This window comes from Callorhinus ursinus, unplaced genomic scaffold (assembly GCF_003265705.2).
Source record: "Callorhinus ursinus isolate GAN/ISIS: 27379988/994484 unplaced genomic scaffold, GSC_fseal_2.0 scaffold22, whole genome shotgun sequence".
NCBI lineage: Eukaryota > Metazoa > Chordata > Mammalia > Carnivora > Otariidae > Callorhinus > Callorhinus ursinus.
The window spans coordinates 7,132,101-7,159,081 of record NW_027397084.1 but is presented as its reverse complement, the minus strand read 5'-3'; positions in this window follow the sequence as shown (position 1 = coordinate 7,159,081).

Here is a 26,981-nt window from a genome sequence, read left to right as displayed (position 1 = left end):
TAATGGAATAATAATAATAAAATACACATTTAAACTTCCTACCCCATAATATAGAAACTTGTTACATGTTAGGTATCATCATCATTACCAACATCCTCAAGTTCATCATATTTTTAAATAGATTTTATTTCTTTGAACAGTTTAGGTTTATAGAAAATTGAGCAGAAACTAAAGAGAATTCCCATATACTCCCTGTCTCCCACCCTCGCTCTTCATTGTTTTTTCTTATTAATATCTTTCATTGGTATGATATACTTTTTATAAATGATGAACCAGTATTGATACATTATTATTAACTAAAGTCCACTGTTTACATTAGTTTCACCCTGTGTTGTACATTTCTCTAAGTTGACAAATGTGTAACATAGTATGTTCGATATTATATAGGCTAGTTTCACTGTCCTAAAAAAGCCCTGTGTCCACCTATTCATCACTCTCTTCTGTAGTCCCCAATGCCTGGCAACCACTGATCCTTTGACAGTCTCTGTAGTTTTGTCTTTTCCAAAATGTTGTATTTTGGAATCATACAGAGTGAAGCCTTTTCAGATTGAGTTCTTTTACTTAGCAATATGCAATTTAGGTTCCTGCATGTCTTTTCATGGCTAGATAATGCATTTCTTTTTATCACTGAATAATGTTCCTTTGCATGCATGTTGCACAGTTGGTTTATCCATCACTTATTAAAGTAACCTAGGTTACTTCTGATTTTTGCAATTATGAATAAACTTGCTATAAACATTTGTGTTCAGGTATTTGAATGGACACAAGTTTTCAGCTAATTTGGGTAAATACCTCAGAACACAAGATCATAAGATTGATAGCTCATATGATAATACTGTGTTTAGATAAGAAATTACTAATTGTCTTCCAGTGGCAATGAATGAGAGTTCATATTGTTTCACATCCTCAGAAGCATTTGCTGCTGTGTTTTGAATCTGAGGCATTCTAGTAGGTGTTTAGTAGTATACTGTTTTAATTTTCGTTTTCCTAATAACATTATGTTGAGTACCCCTTCGTATGCTTATTGACTATTTACATGTCCGAGCATCATTTCTTAAAGGTAGCTACTATTTTAACACCATCCACATTACGGGATTAGCGCTGCTATACTTGTGGGAGCAGAGTGTGTTGGTTAGCAACACTCTTGGAACTTCCCCAAGTGAAATCTGAAACCAGGCCCTGTCCTCTGAGGGCAGGGAGAGACAGAAGAAAGAGGCAGGCCATGCCAGACTGATCCACAGCAGTTTGAATAAGCAAAGGGAACTTACATACTAGGCTTGCCTTGGGAGGCAGCGAGAGGAATGGATCACTCCACCTACCAAAAAGTAAAAGTTTATGCAGAGGCCTTAACTGGGTTCAGTCACATACACCGTTTAGACGTTCTCAACATGACCTATCTCAAGGCTATGTCCTTGGAGCAGCCTCTGGGAGCCTGAAAGGGCAGAACAGGGGAGGGAGTGAGGTGTTTCTGAGTGCTCAGGTCCAGCTTATGGATCAACCAGGGGTCACATCTTTTGATGACCTTGGCTAACATGGAGAAGTTCTGAAATAGATAATGCCAGAAAGAGAAGAGAAGAACAAATAGAATGATACAACTCCTGATGGTATCAGAGAGACCAAAAGAGAGAAGCAAGGCAGGGCAGTCAGCAAACAACCAAAAACAAAGAAACAAAAACTTATTTAAAGATGTTCATGTGTTAGGACTGGGTGACTTCTGGGCCAAGAAAGAGAATGCGTGTGTGTCTGTGTGTGTATGAGAGAGAAATTGAGCACCCAATAAATACACAGTTTGTCACAAAAGAATAAAAACTAAGAGGGGGAGAAATTCCAAATAATCCTTTTATATCCTTGGCCCAACTGCACATCATTGATTAGATGCAAAATTCTTAGTCTTTTGTTACACAGGATAGTCATAAAAAGTTGAGAGTAGATACATTGTGACCATTCTCCCTCCCTCTCTCTTTCTCTCTGCCAGACCACACTTTTTTTCAGATACTGCTACAGTGAAATGTGTTTAGTAAAAGAGTAATGAGAATGCTTAGTGTCATTAATTCAGGTCTGAGGTTATGCAAAAAAATTATATTAAAACATCCTATTAGTGAAAGTGTACAATGGTGCAATATTTCAGTTTGGCAATATATAACATGCCTGTGTGTTGATGCAGCAATGCCACTTCCAGTAATTTATTGGAGAGAATTATTTATAGATCTGTGTGGATTTAGCTGGAATTAAATTCACTCAGCATTTTTTATTACTACAAAAAATAGAAAACAAAATATTCCCAAATGAGATAATAGATAAATTAGAGCACCCTCAAATAATAAAAGGTAGGATGTGGCTATTGCATACGAAAATGTAAAAGAATATATCAACATGAAGAATTGTTCAGCACATATTTTTGTGTGAAAAACAGGCTATACCATGACTACCCTCTTTTTATGCATAGAAAAAAAATCATGGGAGGTTATATAAAGTGTTAAAACATTTTCTCTGGTTGGTTAAATAGTAATTTGTGTTTATTTTCCTCTTTTTGCTTTTGTTCAGCACCTGTAGAGTTTGGAAGTTTAGCACTTAAAAGTTAGAGTCAGAAAGAAATGTTTTAATATTAATTCCATCATTTACTATCAGTTAAATGAGTAGCTTAATATCCCAATGCCTGGAATTCCTTTTTGTTTTGAGTCTCACATGTTTAATGTGTGCATTAAAGTAAAAAATGTCTGTGAAGTGCTCATTTCAAACTTGGAACAAAGTGCCAAGAAATGATAATCATTATTTTCATAATAGCATTTATCTGCATTTTTCTAAAACTTTCTAAAACTTTAAGCAAGGAAGAAGCATTAAGTTTATAATTATAAAAAAAGTTATGGAAAAATTAAAAATAGATATAGATCTGGAGCTAAAGAAGTAATTGGGAAGTATTGGTCTAAATTAACAAGTATGGATATAACACTTAGCAATACTGTAGTAACTAAACAAAGAAACATCTAAGCATATTAGAATATTTACTCTTGGGAGCAAGGATGGTGTTGGGAATGGGTGGGGCAGGGCAATTATATTTCATTATACCCCTCATGCACTTACTTATTTGATTTTATTTTGATAAAAATTTTAAAAATCCATTAAAAAGAAATTTAATTAAAAAATGATTCAGAGGACATTCTTTTGTTTTTCCAAAACCTCATTTTGCTCTAAATTTGAGTACTATAATTACAAAGTTGCAGGTGCTCATAGATAATTAACTGAATTGTTTCCTTTGAACAAACACTGGAAGGCACACTTTTTTTTTTTTTTTTTGAGAGAGAGAGAGTGGGAATGGGGAGAAGCAGAGGGAGAGGGAGGGAGAGAATCATAAGCACTCCCACTGAGTGCAGAGCTTGATGCAGGGCTCAATCTCATGACCCTGAGATCATGACCTAATCTAAAATCAAGAATCTGAGCCACCCAGGCACCCCATAGAGTTGTCTACTCTTATATCCCCATATTACTGCTATGACTGAAATCAAAGCTAGAATATTTAAAATGCTGTTTTTATTCTTACATATACAAGTTGAACACTCAAGAATTGCCATGACTCACTTTTAGTGCACACATTCACATTTAGTCATCCCCAAGTCCTGTCCGTGTTGCTCATATATAACCCCCACATCCCTTTAATTCTTTTCCCCCCTCTCATTCCCTGAACCATCATCTTTTTCTCAAACTAACTCAGTAGCCTCCACACTGGCACTCCCATCTCCTGTTTCTGTTTTGCATCTTCCAGATTATTCCTTCACTGCAGCACACCTTTTCTTTCTAGAATATAAATCTTACCATGTCCCTCATACTTAGACTCCTTTACTTTCTCCATGTGAGCCATTAGAGCCCAAAATGTAGCATTATTGTAAACTCCTTGATGATATGGACTACTTCTCCCCATTCTAAGGCTTCCTACATAGAGTGTGAATGATAAATCACATGTTTGTTGGATATCTTTAAAAAGCATGCTTTCCATGGCCCTTTATTTTTATAACTATTTCTTTGTTTTCATACGTGTCCTTGCAACCTATGGGGCATCAGTTCCTAAAAAGAATTAAGAAGAGAAAAACCATAAAATATTCCATCCCAATGCAGGACTGTGGGACAGAATGAGAAGGGTCACGTTGTCTGTAAGTGGCAGAAAAAGTAAGGAGAAGAGACCTGGCAAAGAGGACTGAGCAAGAGTCAGACTCCCAGAGGTACTTGGAAACCAAGGAAGAATGGGCACAAGGCAAACAGGAAAAGAGACAGATTGCACCAGCCATGAAGAGCATCTTTGGTGTCCAAGCCAATGGCTGAGCTATCCTTGAGAGTTGTACTCTTCTGTGGCAGAAGGGATCTGGCCTAGCATTTAGTTTATTTTACTTCACAGATATTTTGCTAGGTATTACATGAAAAGCCAACAACACAAAATTAGACAAAACAGACACTGCCCAGGAATCCATCATTCCGAATGCAGACGTGAACAAGCATCAGTGTAAGAAGATAAGATATGCACCCTCTATCATGGGGCAGTGAGGAAGGGGCCTTTTGCACAACCTGGGAGTTCAGGGAAGGAGGTTTATAGCTGGTGAGAACCAGTGGGAAACTGTTTCAAGTACTTGAAAATAATTACATTTAATCTTTGAAAATCTGAATTCTTACAGAAAGAGATAAATTTAATGATGATCTTGAGGTGAGAGGAAGAATACCTAGATTTTTCTTCTTGAAAAGATCAAGAATAGCAAAAGGCATTGTAACTGATAAAGTATATGTATATTCTTTTTCAAATACCATGTATATTGTAAAACTTTTAGAATAATTGTTTGGATTAGATTTTTGGACATGCAGATTGGAGTAACAAATTAGACAGAATCTAAAGCCAAACTTGAGAACTTTCATATATAAATGTTTTTCGGGTATTTGATATAATATTTAAATTAAATAATGTACCATTATCAGATAATGGGTTATACCTTGTAAATGAGTAAAGAGACTAGATGGAACTTCAAAAAGAGCTAATTACAGAGTTCAGTTCAGTTCTCATCTTAGACTGGCTCTCAACTTATCTTCCTATTCTTTCATAGCATGGGCTTGTGAAAGTTCCCAAGAACTGCATTATAATACGTGTGTGTGTGTATGTACATATGTTATATATTTGCTTACATCTATATATCTCTTGATTCTCTATACCTTTTTCTATATATGTAGAAACACACTACATATCCCTTCTGTTCTTTAACTTTTATCATAAGAAATTTCAAATATTTAAACAGAATAGTAAAATGAACCACTATATACCTCAAAACAGTTAAAACCGCTAAAAATCTTTCTGAATCTGCAAATGCCCAGAGCACACCCTTCCAATGCTTTAGAAGTAGTTCTGCCAAGGTTGGAGTGATTGAACTCTGGCAGTTTTATTTTTCTTTTCTCATAAAACAAATGCCTCATGTTTCCCATTTCAGTCAAATGCAACTGTAAGCCTCGTTTCCACTGCCCTCTTTCCTCTTGTCTCAAGGAAGAAACTGAAATAGATAATCAGAATGTAGTCAGTTTGCTGCTGGATGTCAGCTCAGAGGAGGAAAGTAGCACAGCTTCTCAGATGTGTTTGTATACCCACCTCCAGAGAGTCAAACAGATTGGGAATGGGGGGAGTAAAACGCACTGAGGTGGCATGGTGCGTGGCAGGATATTGTCCAGCTTGAAAAACTTTATTTATTTATTTGTTTATTTTGCATGGAGGGAGAGGATGGATAGCCAGCACAGACAGTCAAGCTGCTGCTGGCTCCTGTCTCTGTCTGGGAAGAACCCAGGGGACCCTGCAAAGATCCTGCTTCTCTGCAGCCTCAGCAGCAAGTTTGGAGTGGTGTGTTGCAAAGAGCCCAAGGACACTGATTTGGTGGAAATGCACCATAGCCCTCTCTGCTTTGTCTCATCAAACCAAAACAAAATTAGTGAGTAGAAGGATATTGGAGAAGTACAAAGTTGCCTTCCCAAGTCCACATTCCCAGCTTTTCTGGCTCTAAAGGGACCCCAGTTTACTGAGTTATCAGTGTCTTCACCTGACTACCTCCTCCCTTCTCTTGCTGAAGGAAGGTATGGGAACAACAACAACAAAATGACTCTGCGTTAAAGAGAGTATTTCTCCTTTTCTACCATCCACCCCTACTCTGACTCTGCTAGTGGGGCGCAAAGTAACATAATCTCATTTTTACAGAGTTCCAATTAGGAACTGCTGTTCTTCAGGGCACAGAGGAAATGCACATAGGTGGAAGGGCTCTGCAGGGGTCATCTCCATAGAGGAGGCTGCGTGGTGGTGGGAGGGGGGTGTGAAGTGGGCGTGGGTGCTGCCACACTGACAGGAAGGCTTAGAGAAGAGGATCACCAGCTGCTGCAGTCCAGGGAGCAGTGGAATCCAGGATGAGGAGCTGGGGGAGGGATGATAGGCAGGCAGGAATTTACCTGCTTTCAGTATCCGTGTGTTATAATACTGCAGTACTTGAAAAGTGGAAAGGGCAGAGGGAGTGCGCCTGGGAAGCACCTGGCAAAGCGGTTGTGTGAGATGAAGGGACGGTGAAAGGGGAGGGTTGTAGACCTTTAGTTTGGCGACAGTAGCAACAGCGAGGTTGGCTCTCATAACAGGTGACCCTGAGGAGTGCAGGAGGTCTGGTGCCGCACCTGTTAACTGTGCTAGACCTGGTGGAGGGTGCTGGGGCAGGTGCTTCGCAGAGGGCTCCAGTCGTTTTGCCACAGGCAGGGCTTGTGCGTGAGCCGGCACCCGGTCTTTTTCCTCACCGTGCCCACAGTCCTGACCATCACCTTCGGCTTCAGCGCGCTTAACCGCTTCCAGCCCGAGGGCGACCTGGAGCGCCTGGTCGCTCCCAGCCACATCCTGGACAAGATCGAGCACAGCCTGGCCAGCAGCTTTTCCCCCCCGGACCAGTCCGAAAGCCAGCTCTATTCAGACTTACACACCCCTGGGAGGTATGTCAGGGTGATCCTCCTCTCCCCACCCAGGGACAATATTTTGCTCCAGGCTGAGGGGGTCCTGCAAACCCACCAAATCTTGCCAGAAATGAAGTGAGCTAAAAGGGTTATATATTTTTTCCTCATCTGTCAGGGGGATCCATCAGTATGAGAAATGCACTGAAGGATATTATTTCAGTGTTAAAGATCTCAAGTGGGGTGTGTGACAACAGCCAGGGTGCAAGTGAGGTATCCCATCACTAAAATAAAGGTATGCTCCTCCTGCATGCTTCTGCCAATTAAAGAGGCAGCCCTTTATTTCTTGCCCTAAACAAGAAAAGAAAATGCAGAGGTCTCATCCTCAGAAGCTGATGCTTGTTTCACTGAAGGAGGTGTTATGGGCAATTTGGGGGGTGGGGTGGGAAACACTAAGTAAATGCACAATTATGTATTTATTAAGGGTTAATTTGTGCCTAGAAGATAAATGGTGAGCCCTTAGCATTGCTAGGAACTTCATCTCCATTGCCAGGTTATGAAATAAGTGCTTATCTGCCAGCAGCCTAGCTTGAATTTGTTATGTGCGCGTCTGTACCCTGTGCATGCCTGTGTGATGGTCAGTAATAAGCTATGACTACGATAGAGAGTCCATGAATTTGCATATGACTATAATAGGAATTCTAACAATTGTATATATTTGTGTTTGCATGCAAAAATAGCTAGAATACTGTAAACATAAAAGAAAAGAATTATGTGCCACTAAATAATAAACTAGAGGAAGAGTTAAAAACCTTTTCTGTAAATTACTATGTAGCAAATATTTTTGGCTTTGCAGGTCATACTCTCTTTTTCATATATTCTTTTTTTATTTCTCTCTTTCTCTTGTTTTTAACAAGCCTTTAAAAATTAAAAAAACAAAAACAAAAACAAAAAACCTGTTCGAAGTCCAAACAAAAGCATGATAAGGTCAAGCTTCCTGGTAAGGAGGTAAAGGCATTAAGCAAATTTGGTTTCACTGCAAATAATGTTTAAATTGAATGACGTTATTAAATCATAGTTTGTTTGTTTTCCAAAGCACATTTTTACATTAGAGTTGAAAAATTATACTAGGATATCAAGGCCCTTCGAAATGCCATTTATTAACCCCAAATACCTAGACGGGATTCAACTGATTATATATATATTTCCTTAAATAGACACAAAGGAACTGTTACATAGGCTCTTCTATAAAGGTGATGTAAATTCAGACTATGAATGTGGATGTCAAAGATTGCATTCTTGAGCCAAGTAGACACTACCTGGCATGTTTAGAGTCTCTAGTAGTTGGCTGTCCCATTAGCAACTCTGGGGGCAAAGACAAATTACCCTGAGATATGTGACCTCTCCTGCAGCTCTATGTGATTACCTTACTTCTAATATGATTCTGTACCCTTCACTAACTGGAAGTTAATCTAACTTTCTGTGTATGTATGTACAATTTTTCAACCTCAGAAATGCTCCAATTAATAATATGAGAGTTATAAGTTATAATTTTGTGCAAAAATGTATAGTTTGTAGAAGAAAATAAGACATATAAAACTAAAATTGAATATAGCTGACCCTTGAAAAACACGGGTTTGATTGGGGTGGTCCACTTACATGCAGATTAGTTTTATAAATACAGTACAGTTCTGTCAATGTATGTTCTCTTATGATTTTCTTGGTAACATTTTTTTCTTTAGCTAATTTTATTGTAAGAAGACAGTATAAAATACATATAACACACAAAATATGTGTTAACCGACACTTTATGTTACCAGTAAGGCTTCTGATCAACAGTAAGTTGTTAGTAGTTAAGTTTTGAAGGCATCAGAAGTTATAGGTGGATTTTCGACTATGTGGGGTGTTGTCGCCTCTAACTCCTGCCCTATTAAAGGGTCGACTGTATATCGTTTTATTTACAAAAATTAATATTTGACTGGATTATTTTTAATTATTAATAGCATTCTATCCATCATTTAATTCAGATATTATTTTGCATAGAAGTGAAACTAGGAAGAAAGATCATTGTAATATCTGGTAAGGCTTTTCAATGCAAATTTTCATATTAATCACTGGATGAAATAATTTTTTTCAAAAAGATAGTTTGAAAAAAATCTATATTTGAAGATAAATCTATATATAAAAGCATAGTAAAAGAAAACATTGGGGTGCCTGGGTGGCTCAGTCAGTTAAGCATCTGCATTTGGCTCAGGTTATGATCCCAGGGTCCTGGGATGGAGTCCCACATCGGGCTCCCTGCTCAGTAGGGAGACTACTTTTCCTTCTCCCTCCACTCTTCCCCCCAGCTTGGTGCTCTCTCTCTCAAATAAATAAATAAAAATTTAAATTAAAAAAAAGGAAAACACTACTGTGATGAACAAATTTGAAAAGCTGTGACTGCTTTGCATCCCTCCTAATTATGCATCTCAAACTTGACTTCCCTTACTTGAACTCTTATCATTGTATTTTTCCAATAAATGTAATTATTCCAAATAGAGAAATACCCTTGAGTAGAGAAAAACAGAACAGATTTATTGTCCTTCAGTATATATTTAATTTAGTAATTGTGGCTACTTTAAATAAATGATCTCCATATGTTTATTGTTCCATATTTATTTTGAAGGAGTTCTAGATAATCTTTTGTACTGGGGACACTTTACCAACCTAGATAAGTCCTTCATTCTATCATGGTAATACTTAATTCTATAAATTTTTAAATTTATGCTTTTACATCTTCAGATGTGCCCATATTTCTCCAGTCTACGTAGTTTTTCTTTCCTTAAGAGCTCATAGTAAGAGTGTAGTTCCCCTCTTCCTTAAAGTTAGGCATAGCCATGTGTATGTACAGAAATATGTCTGTAGAATTGCTTTAATCAGAGTTGCCTTCCTTCTGCTTGAAATAGTTCTCCTCAGCTTCTAAATAGTGAATCTAAAGACCTTGAGAGTAGAATAAACTGAGCATATTCAATGGACATATGAAAAACCAGTGGGACCAAAGCAAAGTAAATAAAGGTGCAGTGGAAGATAATAAGATCAGGGAGGTAGGAGGTGAGGTAGGCAGGGTCCAAATCTTTTGGTTCTCACTGGCTCTAGGATTATGTTAGGGTAAATTATAAGTGTGCTGGAAGTATTTCAAGTGTTGGAAGCAAAGGATCAATATACTCTCTTTGATACTTCTTAAAAATTGCTCTACTCTGTGGAAATTGAATTGTAAGGGGCAAATGTGGAAACAGAATTGTGGATGAAGGTTACTGATTAATCCAATCAATAGATAATGGTGGCTATGACTATGGTTTTAGCAGTGGAGATGGTTAGAAGTGATAAAATTTTAAATACTTTTGGATTTCAGACAGGACTTATTGGTGTATTATATAAGGTTGTATCAGGGAAAAAAGACAAAAATGACATCTGGGATTTGCCCTGAGTAATTTGATAAATGGTGGTACTATTTGCTCATAAGGGGGAAATTTTGGGGGATTATATCACTATTGTTTTGATAAGGTTGTTTGAGATATCTATTCAATATTTAAGAGATATCGCTGAGACAATTGGACATGGGTTGTGGAGCTCAGGAGAGAATCCGACCGTGGGAATGAGAAAATGCCCATTATCATTACATCAGTGAAACAAGATAAGATCAGCTAGGAAGTTAATGTAAGTAAAGATGGGAAGAAAAAAAAAACAACAACAAAAATGTAGAACATAGATCTAGAAGGAAGGGTTTGTCCTCAAATATCACTGACAGTGACACATAGTATTTGGCTTTTAGCTAATCAAAGTAGATTTTATTAAGGCTTCCTAGATCTTTGTAGTCGTGTCTTATACCCTAACTCCATCTACATAGAAGGAATGCATTAATCCACGGTTGCTTCCTCAGGTTTCCTATAAAATATCAATATTTTTAGAATGCACAGCTCTCATTTCTATTTTTTAAATAGGAGAGCCTTAGGATATGAAAATGTTGCTCATCTCCCTTGAGCACTTGTTTTTCCATTTCTTTTCACTGCTAGACCAAACACGGGGAGAGTTTTGAGGATATGGCCAATAAACTGTGCACACTTGTAACACTCTCCACGTAACATAGAGCAAAAAAATGAAGCACTGTATAGGATGAACCACAGATATTTTAAATATAAAAGATTTTTGTGCCATGTAAAGCCCTCAGCCTTGCCAACAAAGCCAAAAGATCTTGATCGGATATATTGTACGCGGAGATCCAAATTAGAAGCTTGATAGGAAAAGGAGGAAAACACAAACAAAAAAAATAAATGTGTTCTAGAGTCAGACTTTCTATCTTCTTGTTTTCTACTCCAATCAAAATCTATACTGACATCAAAACTAAGAACACTAAAAGAAAAGACAAACAGCACAGGCCTGCTTACAATTAAAAACTATTATACCCTTGAGTATAAGACAATCACAAAACAGGGACAAAATATAGGAATCAGTGATTGACGTTAGAGATATAAGTGGCCTAAAAACATGTGAAATGTTAATATCACTCACAGTCAATAAATACAAAGTAAAATAGCACAATTCTCTTATTATCAATCATGCTAAGATTTGCTTGGTAACAGAAGAACACAGAAATGATAGAGATTTAAGCAAAATAGAAATGTTTGGTTATAAAGACTAGAGTCACACAGTCCAGGACCAGTGGAATAATATTACTCAATGAGGGCACCTGAAGCTCTAGCACATTCCAGCTCACCATGCTTCCATTACCAGGAAATAGCTCTCCTCCTCAGAATCAGGAGCAGCAGTATGTAGGCATCTATATCCCAAACAGTAGGATAGTGGAAGGATGAAAAAAGGCATACATCTCAGCTATTATGTAAAGAAGATCCACAGAGTTGCTGTGCTAACATCCATTGGCCAGAACTTTCTCAGATGGATGAATCTAGCTCCACAGGGAGCTGAGAGATGTAGTATTTAATATGGGTATCCATTTTCTTGACTAAAATTCTATTACTGTTGAAGGGGAGAGAAATGCAGGAAACTTTTGGTAACAATTGATAGTCATGCCTTTTACCCATGGTGTGACAAATAATCTTCTCATTTTTAGATGGAAAGGAAATTAATATAGCTTTTATAAAGACCAGGTGCAGTAGCTAACAAAAATAATAATTAAATACATACTTTCCCCAGAAATTCCGAATTCCAATTTTATTCTAAAGAAGAAAGGTTACTTGGGCAATGTTCCTAAGAAAATTATTGGTATACCTGAAAATTGGAAACAGTTTATATTCCTAGCAGTAGAAGACTGGCTAATAACCTATTGTATTTTTTCTTAAATCTGACACCACTTTATAACCCAAGCTAGAATTATATGTGAGAAGTATTGATATGAGTAATATATAAAGTAAAAATGAAAATTTGTATAATATTACATATAATATTTGTGCTAATCAATATGTAAAATATTCTTCTTTGTACAGTATCTTTCTTGTGTCAAATTTATAATTCAAATTTGTATATCAGGTATGAGGATTAAAGTAGTTAATGCATGTAGTACTTCTATAATGATGCCTGGCACACAGTAATTGCTATTTTTATCTCATTATTTTATCCCATCCTACTTCAATTACATGACATTCTTAAAGTTCTAAAGGGCAAACAGTTATTTTGGAATTAACCATAAACTAATAATATAGGGTTAGAATAGTCCATGTTGAAATTGGTGATATACATTTCTTGTAGAGATCAGAGTTAGAAATTAATACACTAGGGCGCCTGGGTGGCTCAGTTGGTTAAGCGACTGCCTTCAGCTCAGGTCATGATCCCAGAGTCCTGGGATCGAGTCCCACATCGGGCTCCCTGCTCTGCAGGAAGCCTGCTTCTCCCTCGGCTTGTGTTCCCTCTCTTGCTGTCTCTCTCTCTCTCTCTCTGTCAAATAAATAAATAAAATCTAAAAAAAAAAAAAAAAGAAGGGTGCCTGGGTGGCTCAGTTGGTTAAGCGACTGCCTTAGGCTCAGGTCATGATCCTGGAGTCCCGGGATCGAGTCCGGCATCCGGCTCCCTGCTCAGCAGGGTGTCTGCTTCTCCCTTGGACCCTCCCCCCTCTCATGCTCTCTCTCTCTATCTCATTCTCTCTCTCAAATAAATAAATAAAATCTTTAAAAAAAATAAAAATAAAAATAAAAAAAAGAAAAAGAAATTAATACACTAAATGATTTATTTTAGGCATGGTAAGGGTCTAATATTGACCAAGATTTAATGCTTTGCCACAACCACCCCAATTATGTAATTATGAAATAATTATGTACACACAATTTTAATTATACTATATGGATACTGAACACCACAAAACTGAAAAATTATAAAATCACACATAAAAACAACAATACAACACTAAGGAATCTTTTTTTAATTTAAATTCAATTAATTAACATATAGTGTATTATTTGTCTCGGGTACAGGTCTGTGATTCATCAGTCTTATATAATACCCAGTGCTCATTACAACACATACTCTCCCCAATGTCCATCATCCAGTTATTCCATCCCTCCAGCTCCCTCCCCTCCAGCAACCTTCAGTCTGTTTCCAATTATTAAGAGTCTCTTATGGATCTCATTGATATGTGGAATTTAAAAAACAAGGCAGAGGATCATAGGGGAAGAGAGAAAAAAATGAAACAAAATGAAACCAGAGAGGGAGACAAACACTGAGAAAACTTGTTATAGAAGGGATGATGGCTTCATTTTTATTGAGTACCTACTGTGTACTCAGCAACTTACCAGAGGATCTAATTATGTCCAAAAATGTATAATATACCTTAATTAAAAATACTTTATTGCTAAAAAATGCTAATCATCCTCAGCTTTCAGCAAGTCCTAATTTTTTTGCTGGTGGAGGGTTTTGCCTTGATGTTGATGGCTGCTGACTGATCAGGGTGGTGGTTGTCGAAGACTGAGGTGGCTGTGGAAACTTCTTAAAATAAGAGAGCAATGAAATTTGACACATCAATTGACCCCTCCTTTCACAAACTATGTCTCTATAGTAGGTCTTGCTGTGTAATAGCATTTTACTCAGAGTAGAACTTCTTTCAAAAATTTTTCAACATTGTTCAAACTTGAACTTCTTTCAGTGTGCTCATACCCTGCCATAGCTTTATCAAATATGTTTACATAATATTCTAAAACCTTTGTTGTCATTTCAACAATCTTTACAACATCATCACCAGAGTAGATTCTGTCTAAAGAAACCACTTTCTTGGCTCATCCATAAGAAGCAGCTCCTCATCCTCATCCTCATTATCAAGTTTTATAATATTGGAGCAATTCAGGCATGTCTTCAGGCTCCACTTCTAGTTCTGTTGCTGTTTCCACCACAACTGCACTTAATTCCTCCACTGAAGTCTTGAACCCCTCAAAGTCCTCCATAAAGTTTCAAATCAAATTCTTCCAAACTCATGTTAATGTTGATATTTTGACCTCTTCCCATGAATCATGAATGTTCTTAATGGCATCCAGAATGATGAATCCTTTCCAGAAGATTTTTATTTTGTTTTGGCCAGATCCATCAGAGCCATCACTATTTATGGGAGCTATAGCCTTATAAAAGGTGTTTCTTAAATAAGATGACTTAAGTTTAAATTACTCATTGATCCATGGGATGCAAAATGGATGTTGTGTTAGCAGGCGTAAAAATGACATTAATCTTGTACTTCTCCGTCAGAGCTCTTGGGTGCATTGTCAATGAGCAGTAATATTTGGAAAGTAATCTTTTTTTTTTTTTTTTGGAGCAATATGTCTCAGCAGTGGCCTTAAAATATTCAGTAAACCATGTTGAAAACAGATGTGCTGTCATCCAGGCTTTGTTGTTCCCTTCATAGAGCATAGGCAGAGTAGATTTAACATAATCCTTAAGGGCCTGGGGATTTTCATAAAGTAAATGAGCACTGCCTTCATCTTAAGGTCACCAGCTGTATTAGCCCTAATAAAAGAGTCAGGCTGTCCTTTGAAGCTTTGAAGGTGGACACTGACTTCTCCTCTAGCTGTGAAGATCCTAGATGACATTCTTCTAATAGAAGACTGCTTCATCTACAGTGAAAATCTGATGTTTAGTGTAGCCACATTCATTAATTCTCTTAGCTAGATCTTCTAGACGGTTTGGTACAGCTTCATGGTGCCCCAAAACAATTATAATAGTAACATCAAAGACCACTGATCACAGATGACCATAGCATGATAATAATGAATAATTTTGAGATATTCCAAAAATTACCACAATGTGACACAGAGACATGAAATAAGAAAATGCTGTTGGAGAAATGGTACCTATAGACTTGTTCAACACAGGGTTATCATATTAAATGTGATAAATTTGTAAAGAAAAAAAACCAGTATATACAAAGCACAGTAAGAAGGAGGAGAAAAGAAATGAGGTATGCCTGTGTGTCACAAAGGGAAAATAAAATAAAATAGTATTCTTCATGATGTTTAATACACAGAAAAAAATATTCCTAGGGAGACTTAAGTGCACACATATATAGTAAACAGCAGTCATATCTGAATATCAAATACTGTGTATATGACATTGACAAAATAAATAATAGTCCAAGAAATCTGCTTTACTAGGAGCAGATTTATTGCAGTGGTAAACTAAGTAAAGTATTATCCTCACTTATCAATAACTACTTGTGACAGAGCTTGTAGCTTTTAATATAGTAAGTCCCTGATAGAGTAAAATTTAAAGCTATAAGTGTTTATTTGCTTTTACATTTGATAATGTATTTATTATTTATTATTTATTTATTTTATTATGTTATGTTAATCACCATACATTACATCATTAGTTTTGATGTAGTGTTCCATGATTCATTGTTTGCATATAACACCCAGTATTTATATTCAAGAGGAAATGTGTATATTAAATGTTAAGGAAACTTCATTTGCAAATAAAGATTAGTTTTAAACCTTTATTCACTATTTCAAACTCCAGCTAACACAGCCTATAAGCAAAGTAATACACCATTTGAGCATTTTTATCATTTTCTTCCAGAGGTTCTGGTTTGCATTCCCATGTAGGAAAGTGCAACCTAAAGATAACCTACAATAGATGTGTTGGAACTTTAAAAAATCAAGCCATAATTTATGTGTAATACAATACACAAATTTTAAGTGTTTAGTTCTATGAAATTTGACAATTTTAAGTACCCTTGTAATAATCTCCATAAAAGAATAAAGAACATTTCCATCCTACCAGGGAGTCCCTGCTGTACCTTTTCAGTCAATACCCTGTACCCCAGAGGCAAACATTAGATTTTCCTGTTCTTAAAATTAGCATAAATGGAACAATAGATAATATTGTCTGGATTCTTTTCTTCAACATTATGTTTCTGATATTTACTCATGTTTTTTATGTATGAGTAATTTTTTTATTATTTGGTAAGATTACATACTTAGTAAGATATATATTTTTAATCCATTCATCTGCTGATGGATTTCTTTTTCTTGTGTAAGGCTATCATGAGAATGTTGCTATAAACATTATTGTACATGTTATTTCTCTTGGTTAAATACCTAGAAGTGAATTGCCAGGTCATAATATAGTGGTATGTTGAATTTTCATAAGAAAATTGTAAAGTTTTCAAATAAACCATTTTAAACTGTCAAGATAAGATAGTAAGTTACAGTTAGCCAATACCCTCATCAACATCTAGTATTTTGGGGTATTTTGATATTATTTTGAGGTATTTTATTCATTCTGATAGTTGTAAACTGTGTCTCATGTGGATTTTACTTTTATTCCATGGATGATTATTAATGTTGAACACCTTTTCATGTGCTTATGGGTCATTCATCTATTTTCTTTGGAGAACTATTCAAATCTTTGCCCTATTTTTCTTTAGTTGAGGTTTGTGTCTCATTATTTTCATTATTAAGTTATAAAATATTTATATTCTTGATCAACATACTTGACATTTTTTTATGTTCCAAGAAAAACTTTATTTACAAAAATATGTTGCAGACTGAATTTGGCCCATAAGCTGTTTGTCAATCCATAGGAGAACATAATAATGAGCAAATCACTTCTGAAACATTCACTCCCCAAAATACTTCTGGATATTCTATGAGCCTTTGTCCATGTCACTGAGGTGAATACAGTGAGTCATGAATAAACAGAACAGAAACTCACAAGTTGAAACCTTCCCCGTTATAGTGCCCAGGTAAGAAAACCAGAATTCTGCCAAATTGCCACTGGCTCATTGTAGAGAAACCTGAAAGTTAAAAACTCCAGAGGGACTTAGTGACAGGGGATTCCCCTCAATATGTGAGATTTAACTCCAGGAAACTGACCAGATTCCTAAAGTAAATATGGGAGAAATATCCCCTCAGGCTTTTGGCAAGAGGAGAGGAAAAGGAACCCTTTTGAAATATGCTAGAGCACTCTTATTCTTAACAAGGCCTGCCCTCGAGGGAAACTAGTTAACCAGAGCCTAAACTGCTGAGATTTTATCACACCTTAATTGACTTGGGAAAGAGAAATACCCAATTCTAGCTAGCCCTAGTCATGCTGTCCCAAATGAAGGAGAGGGGGAAAAAATAGAAACACTTACAAAGTTCACAACCCTGAGGCACAGTCTCACAAAGACTCAGACCTAAGGATAGGACACTCTTCTCCCCCCACAGCTCACCACCACATTAGTAAAAACCTATTTACAGTAATTCCTTTAACCCAGTATGTTATGTCTGGCTAGCAAGAAAAAATTACAAGGCATACTAAAAGACTAAATAAATAAAGTCAATCCTACAACTTGAAGATAGAGCAAATATCAGAACCAGACAGGGCAGAGATGTTGGAATTATCAGAACAGGATTAATGTGCTATGTGGTCTAATGGATAAAGCAAACAGTACACAAGAACAGGTGGACAATGGAAGCAGAGGTAAAAATCCTTTGAAAGAACTAAAATGAAAGAACTAAAAAGGAAAACAAAACAAAACACTATAACAGAAATGAATACCTTTAATGGGGTCATTAATAAAATGAACACGGCCAAGGAAAGAATCTCTGAGCTAGAGGATATATCAGCAGAATCGTCAAAATGTAGAAGGCAAGAAAACAAACAAACAAACAAAAAAAACCCCAGAATATCCAAAAACTATGGGACAACTACAAAGGGTGTAATATGCATGAGAGGAACACTACAAAGAGAAGAAAGAAAGGAACAGAAGAAATATGCAAAATAATGACTAAAAATTTCCCCAAGTTTCAGACCAAATCACAGATATAGGAAGCTCAAAGAACACCAAGCAGAATAAAGCTGAAAAAGCCAAACCTACTCATATCACCTTCAAACTACAGAAATTTGAAGATAAACATTAGTTTACAGAGAACTGACCCCTCCACAGTGTTCAATTTTCTCATACATGAATATGGAATGTTTCTGCATTTATTTAAGTCTCATTTATGTTTTGTAGGGATATTTCACATCTTTAAATGGATACATTATGAAGTACTATTGAAGCTATTGTACAAATTTACAATTGCCATCATATGGAAATATAATTTCTCTTGTATATTGACCCCATAGCCTGTAATACTGCTAAGCATATATGTTCATTTCAATAATTTTTGTAGTTTTTTTAAAATCTGTGCAATTACATACCCTAAAATGAAATCAGTTTTACGTGTCTTTCTAATCTTCATGCTTTTTATCTTACTTACTGCAGTGTCTAGAATTTTAAGTCAAATGTGGAAAGTAAGTGGTAAAAGTACACATGTGCCCTGTTCCTAATTGTAGGAAAAGAGACTCAACATTTCTCTATTACAGGTTTTAACTTTAGGTTTTCCAGATGTTCTTTGTCATATAAAAAAATATTTCCAATCTTAGTGTGTTGAGAACATTATTATTTTTTAATCATGAAGGGTCACTGAATTGTATCAATTCCACTATTTACTTTAGCTACCTTGATTATCATATAATTTTAGTCCTTTATTCTTTTGATGTGGCAAATTATTTTACTTTTGAATCCAAAATAAACATTGCATTTTGGGTAATAAGTTGATAACATTGTGTTAAGGAATTTTGTGTTTACACGTGGAGTATTAGGTTATTCCATATTAGCTTATATATTCTAATTATAACTTAAAATGTTAAGAAAAATATCAGTATCATGCTGATCTTATAAAAGTACCTTGAGAAATGACCCCTTGTCCTCTATGTTCTGAAAGAGATTAGGTAATAATGGTGTTATTTCTGTCTTAAAGAAATTTTGATAGCAATCAATTTTTTAAAAAATTTTCAGCTTTATTGAAGTTTAATTGACAAAGTTGTAAGATATTTAAAGTGTTTATTGTTGTGAAAAGAAATATAGAAAGGATTCTCACCATCTAGTTAGCTAATATATCCATCATCTCACATATTTATTGTACATGTGTGTGAAAAATTAGCCTAGAATTTTTGGTGGAAATCATTTTGACTTACAGTATCAGTTTTTCAAATAGCTATAAAGTTATTTTCTGTTCATTTTGTTATCAGTTTTTTGTGTTTCTCAGGGAATTTGTTCATTTTCTCTGTTAAATTCATTTGTATAAGGTATCTTATAACATTTTCTTACTCTTTTAAGTCTTTGATCTAAGTGATATCCATTTCAACTGATATTAATGATTTGAAATTTCTCGCCTTTTTTGATCATTTTTGCTTGGGTTTATATATTAGTTTAGTGTTTTCACTCATATTTTGACTTGTGTTTTTATTGCTTGTCCATATTCTATTTAATGTTTTACACTTATTTTTTTTCTGCTTTCTGCTTTAAATTTAATTTACATTTCCTAAACATAAACATCATTGATGATATGACTTCTTTTCTGATATAGTCATTTAAAAGTCTATTCTTTAAGCACTGTTCTAGCTGCACTAACTCTGCTTTGATAGATGGTATTGTTACTGTCATTTAACTAATTTAACTTCTTTTTTTATTTTTCTCAGTGATCTTTCATGTATATTAGGTACATACACATTTAAGACTGCAATGTGTTCTTAATAAATTAGACTGTTACCATTATTACATACCTCTGGTTTAACAAAGGCATTTGTCAAATTTTATATAACATTTGACTATAGAATCAAACTTCAAAACCTCATTCATTAATAGCTGTTTTTATCTTTCTTTGAGGATGAAAATACAATTTATAAAAGAAAAGTGAACTTAGGGCTACCCAGAATGATGAAAACATTCCACATGACAACAGTATTATATTATCATAATATTTAACTCATGGGACATGACAGCTTTGTACAAACTTCATGAGCTGCTCATTCTTTATAACTAAGAAGTGAGTTAGAAGATGGTATAAAAGATGTATGTAGTCATGGTTGCAATAAAATGTTTTCCACTAGTCTCTCAAATGGCGGTTTCATCAACATCTCATTTTGGTAATATTTTATTTAACATATGTCAATAAGAAAGCAAATTTAATGGGTAATTTGGAAAATTTTACCAAGCTTTGAATCTCCACTATTTTGTGTCGTTAATTATCAGTTGGTCCTTCTGAGGTAACAGAATGAAAGGAACAGGAAAAATGAGATACTAATCTTGCAAAACTCTACATTCAGGGAGAGTTCACTTTTATAATTGGAATTCCAGTGTTGTATAGTTCTTTGAACAACATTAACCAAAGACATGAGGGACTGAAACTAGGATCATATCAGTAAAAACTAGAGAAGGTATTAAAGATACTATGGGGGCGCCTGGGTGGCTCAGTTAAGCGTCTGCCTTTGGCTCAGGTCATGATCCGAGGGTCCTGGGATTAAGTCCCACATCGGATTCCCTGCCCGGCAGGAAGCCTGCTTCTCTCCCTCTCCCACTCCCCCTGCTTGTGTTCCTGCTCTCTCTCTGTCAAATAAATAAATAAAATCTTTAACAAAAATATTATGAATGTGGAATAATCAGGTTTGGCAGCTGGTTGAATGTAGAGAACAAAAACAAAATAATTAAAATTATCCCAATTTAGAACTGGTTTACTAGAAGAATTCTAAAGAAATGAGAAAAGCTTGTGTTTTTAAAGAACTTATGAATTCAGTTCTGAACATGTAGTCAGTCCATCAGGAAATCCTTGTCAAAATATTCAACAGGGGGTATATTAGTGTTAAAATGATTACCAGTGATAATTTTGATTTTAGGTTGGCTTTGTGTATAATCTTTTTTATATGTGAAGTATATTTTATTTATTTTATTATGTTCAGTTAGCCAACATATAGTGCATCATTAGTTTTTGATGTAGTGTTCAACGATTCATTAGTAGGCTTTGTCTATGATCTTAATCATAGATTTTTTTATGAATTAGTGATGATGTAAATAAAAGTATAAGTTTCAAAATTCTGTGCAGTATGAGGAGAAATACTCAAATGTGCAGTCAGGTTTCATAAGACTGAAAAAATAAAATAAAAAATCCATCAGTTCTGAATAATTTTTAACCTTTTATTTTGTTTTGTTCACCAGTTTTTAGGTCTTAGCAATCCAGATTTTTTATATTTTATTTCTTGCCAGGAGTCCTGGAATTTCTGGAAAACATTAGAGAATTGAGCTTTTTGGGGTAAAATAAATTGGGTGAAATCAAGATTCTTATAGACTCTCCACAGCTGGGTTTTTGCTGATTCCATCCCACTTGTTGAGTCTTCCCTTATTTTGCAGCAGGTGGCAATTTTGAATTTTTTAGGTTTAGGAATATTTTAATGAAAGACTGAACCAAGTTATGTTAGTGATGGAGTATTACTGTTTGAGTAGATGTGTAAGTTTTATTTTTGTTGTCTCTGATCACCACTCATGGAATGTTGGCGATTACAACATGGTAACAAATAATGTGAGACATAAGGATTTAAGTATTAAAGGATCAGAATAAGTAAATAAGAGTAATAATCTAAGTTATTGTTTATTGAGTGACTTCTCTGTGTTAGGCACTGTGCTGCTTTTTATTTGCTTATTATACTTAATTCTAGCAAGAGCCAATGTGATATAGCCCCCAAATCCTATTTTTATACCATTCATACACACATACAAAATTATCATGACTCTTCTTCCTTTTCTCTATTATATATAATCTCTTACTTTATGGTATCTCTGACTTGCAATTTATTCACAACTTCCACACCTGGCATGGGGAACAGGAGAGGAACTCATTCAACCTGCTGTCCATCTTTCACATTCCAGTTTTGACCATCATTTCCATTTTAACCTCTCCTCTAGACTGTAATCAGCTTTTGGTCTACTGTAACTCATCTGGAAAGATAATATGGTCGCCTTGTTTTTTATGCTTCTTTCCTCCAGATTATTGACCTCTTGCAATCTTTTTTTTCTGCTAAATTTTCTTGCAAAATTTAGTTACTTTTGACCAGATTTTCCTTGAAAAAAAAAATCTTGAATCCCAGATTATTCTGGAATCTTTCTCTTCCTTGTAATCCTTCATGATGTTTCTTATATAGCTTTCTTTTCCTCCTCCTGTTCCTGACAGTAGTCCTGTCTATAGTACTTATTTTTTGACATTCCATGTTTTAATCTCTTAATGATCACTTTCTCTTAATGTTAGTGGCACCTATTATGACTCTTTTGATGATTTACAAGTTATTTTGAGTATCAAGTATTCATCTCACTTCTAGTCTCAGTATTCCCACTTCCTACAAGTCAGCTTAACTTGGAATTAGCCATCAATTTAATGAATAAAAGCTAGACAGAGAGGTTTCTATTTTTAAATTAAAATATATTTTCTTAAATCATCATAAAGATGATCTGTCATTTCTCCATATGTCTCCTCAATTACTCTGTCCCAACTTATACCATACATTTGTACATGGAAAGAAATGTACTGTATGTTAATTGTATGCTCTCCAAAAAAATATCACAGTGACTGCATAGAATGCCATCAGTAAATGGAAATTAATTGAATGAACAATGGAATACATAAGTTGTCACTTATTAATAATTATCACTTATGCTTTATGTGCATCAATCAAATATTTGCTCATTTATAAGGGCATTGTGAATGCTATGAGGACTCAGACCACATCCTAGGGAATTAAGGCAAAATAAATATTTCTTTATCCAAAGTGAAATAACTGTAGTTGGTGGATTTCATAAGGGGAATCTCCCATCTCCCATAGGCTTCAAGCTCTTTTCATTATACCAGCTTGTATGTCATTAGTTTTGGAGAAAACCTCAATAAATTATTAAGTAACTTCAATAAGCTCAGTGGTATGTTCTTATGGCTAACGTGTAATTAATCCCATGATGGAAGAATGAACAACATTTTTGTTAGATGTGTGTCTGGGTTATTACATATTTCATGGCAAAATGGCAGTTACCAAATTTCATATCTCTTCTATTTTTAATATATCTTGATCCTAGAAAGTTTTGCTCCATCAGTTCAGCTGTTCTGATTCAGTGACCCAATTCATTTCTCTGATGTCATAGGAATGAATTTGGGCTTATTCTGAGATAAGGATTTTCCTGTTATGGTTGATATTTTACTGCATATGAAATAACGGAACTTGCATGCTTAGTGGGATTTTTACATCAAAAAGTTCACAAAAACCCTAATTTATGTATAGCATTTATTACATTTCGCACTAAAAAATACAATAGTATGCATAAACATTGTTACTTTAAAAAATTACCAACCCAATAAGCACAGTAAAAAAATAAAAATGAAATGTGTGTCCTACAAAGAAAATCTATTCCAGAGCACACTAATAATCAAATGAAATTTTAATGGATCAAAATAATAAACAATTTTCTCATCTCTTTTTGACAGAGAGGTCTCCTGGAATTTCAATGCAAAACTTCCTTGATAACTAATTAGTAGTTAATTGTTAGTTTTCTACTGCTATGTAACAAATTGCCAAAACTTAGTGGGTCAAAACACTAACCATGTATTATCTGACAGTTTCTATAGATCAGAAGTCAGGGTACAACATGACTGGGTTCTCTGTTCAGGATCTCCAAAGTCTGAAATCAAGGGACTGAATAGGAATTCAATTTTATCTGAAGCTTAAATCCTCTTCCAAATTCATGGATTGTTGCCAGCTTTGAATCTTTTATAGTTATAGGACTTGATCAGTACTTTCTTGCTCACTGTCAATCAGAGGCCATTATCAGCTCTCTCCAAAACATGGCAGTTTGTAGACTTCTGCCATCTGTGACCTCTGGACCCCCTTTTAAAAGGGCTTACCTGATTAGGTCAGAACCACCCACTCTCACAGCGAGAAAATTATACAAAGTATGCACATCAGGAATGAGAATCTTGAGAATCATCTTCAATTCTGCAAACCAAACTGACTCTAGAACAAGAGGGTTCCTTACTCCCTGTTCGAGTGTTTTCATATATCAAGAATGACACATTCACCCAGTTCAGACCACTGTACATCCTGGTTTCATTCAGAGGAGAAACCAAAATTTAAGAGATAAGCAGAGAATCATTTGGAGACATTTAACTTTATTTATATCCAATTGCCTGTATGCAGTTTTTTTTTTTTTTTAGATTCTAGTTTTTAGAGCATAATTGCAGTTCCTGAAGTAGTCATAAGATTTGTGTGACTCTGCATCACCTAAGATTAGTAAATCTAAAAGACCTATCTGAGATGGCCACAGCTGAGTGTCAGTGTTACTCAGGTCAGGCATCACCTACACTTTATTCAAATACCGCTTTGATCAGACTATAGTTCAGGTCTTTGCTGTCTACTGACAAGATCAGAGGGCAGTATACTTGAATAGAAGTTGTGGCAATAATAGATGGGGGACTTAAAACTACAGGCAAAGTGAACTGCAGTAACTCCCAAGTATTTTCAGGAGTGTTACAAATAAATCATGAAATTCAGCTTTCTGTAGGCTTTGATAAAAATAAAAAAACTCATCCCTGGAGGTCAGTAATTTGGTGTCACAGGGTCATTATGGAGTCTTAAACTCTATCAACATCTGACTTCTACCAAAACTCTCTAGGGGGAAAAATACTGTTTTTTGTTTTTAGAAAGAGTTCCAGACTGAAATATTCCAGAGATATGTTTCCATATAACCGTTTTTAGTTAACTATGCCATATTTGAGTAATCATCCAGGTTATCTGTGCCTCAAATTCTATAAGTAAATGTGAGGAAGCACGTTTCACACTATTAACATCTTTTTTGATTCTTCCCCCGTTGCAGAATGCAAATTAGAAATTGAGCATTTGTTATTGTACATTACGTATCACTTTCCACTAGTACAAAGCTGCTATCCCTGCCCAAATGTGTGTCCTTTATCTGCTTTCTCATATAACTTTGTTACAAACACTTAACTAATTTAGGGGAAAGATTCTCCCTTCTGCTACTTACCCTGTTCATTAAATGTATCCTTAGTCCTTCATAAACTACTCAGTTGGTCTAGGGTCAAATGTGAACTCCTATTTGATGACTTACTCTTCTAGGTTCCTAACATTTTTGTGTGTGTGACTATTTTCTGTGGCTGTCATTTAATTGCAAACTAACTTCTACCGGGTATCACTTACCCAAAACACATTGCAGGGGAACCACACCTCCCAATTCATCAAAGAAGGTAAATTTGTGAATGTGTGGCGGTAATGGTGACAGGCATCCAAGAGACAACCCCATATTAGAGCTTTACCTTCATTCCATAGCATTATTTACCTAAAATGCACAGTATTCATTGGAATACATAGAAAAAAAATATAAAATTTAGATGCATTTGAGATCCTCATTAAAAAAATCCCAGTTGTTACCTTTTAAGAAGGTAGTGAAAATCAATGGTAAATACAAGATTAGTCCCTGAAACATTACTTACTCTAAAATTAGTTTTTCAGTGGTAGAGAATGTTTCTTAAATCTCTAAATCAAGACCAAGGTGTCTCTAATTCTTCTAATAATAATCAAGTTGATCAAGTTGCATTTCAAAAGGATGCAAACAAAGTATAACTAGGATGGTTTCAATAGCTTCAATTTTATTGTAATGTGTTTTATATAATTGTGGTGTTGTTTTAACCAAAGGTCATAGTATATATGGAAAAAAGAGCCAATATATAAATATTTGCCCACATATTTGCACTGTTTACAATTAAGAGCTCTATTTAACATATTTGGTATAACTGGTATAGCAGTCGATACTGTGTTTGGCTTCATGTGACAGAAAACTCAAATGACTATGACTTAAACAAGATATGGTCTCAGAGATGCATGACCTTTTTTTGTTTCTCTGCCTTGTTCTCTGTATATTTGTCAATTGATAGTTCAAAATGGCTTTCCCAGTGCTAGCTTTCATGCCTACATACCATACCACAAAGCAGCATTGACGCAGAAGGGTCCATCCTTCTCTCTAAGACCACTTCTCACTAGCTAGACAGAAATATCTCTGCCTCCATCCTGATAACCTGCGCTTAATCACATGGTCACATCCATTTGCATCTGGGACATCTGGGGAATATAGTCTTCTTTTAAATATTATATGTTCAGATAATATACTCTGACATTACAGGGATTGGGGTGGTGGGGAGAAAAATGAACAATGAGGATAACTTGTGGCGATAATATATCTGAACTATTATAAAAATTACCTGACAAATCTCTCATCTATAGCTCTCATGTTCATATATCACAGCATTGCCTGGTTCATCTTCCTTGAATGTTGTTGAAGCCAGTCCCTGAAAATACACACTCACCCACTCTGAATAAACAAAACTAAATACAAAAACTAAACACTTTGTCCAAAATAGACTGTTCTATAAGCAGCCTCCATAGTTTGACTCATGTTATTAACTTCTCTAACACTCAGAACTTCCTTTTTGGCATATTGTAATTATATACGCCTTTCTAAGCCCATTGCCTTCCATGGAGTTCTGATTAATTTATAACAATCTATCCCTACTGGAATACTGTGATACACTGTGCCTCTCTCATAGAGCTTTCAAGAATTACTTTTATTAGAATAATTTATTGATCTATCGTGTTTCTCTTACTTGATTAGAAGGATTTTGTAGAGCATCGGGTATGCCTCATTCATTTATATAACTTCTACTGTA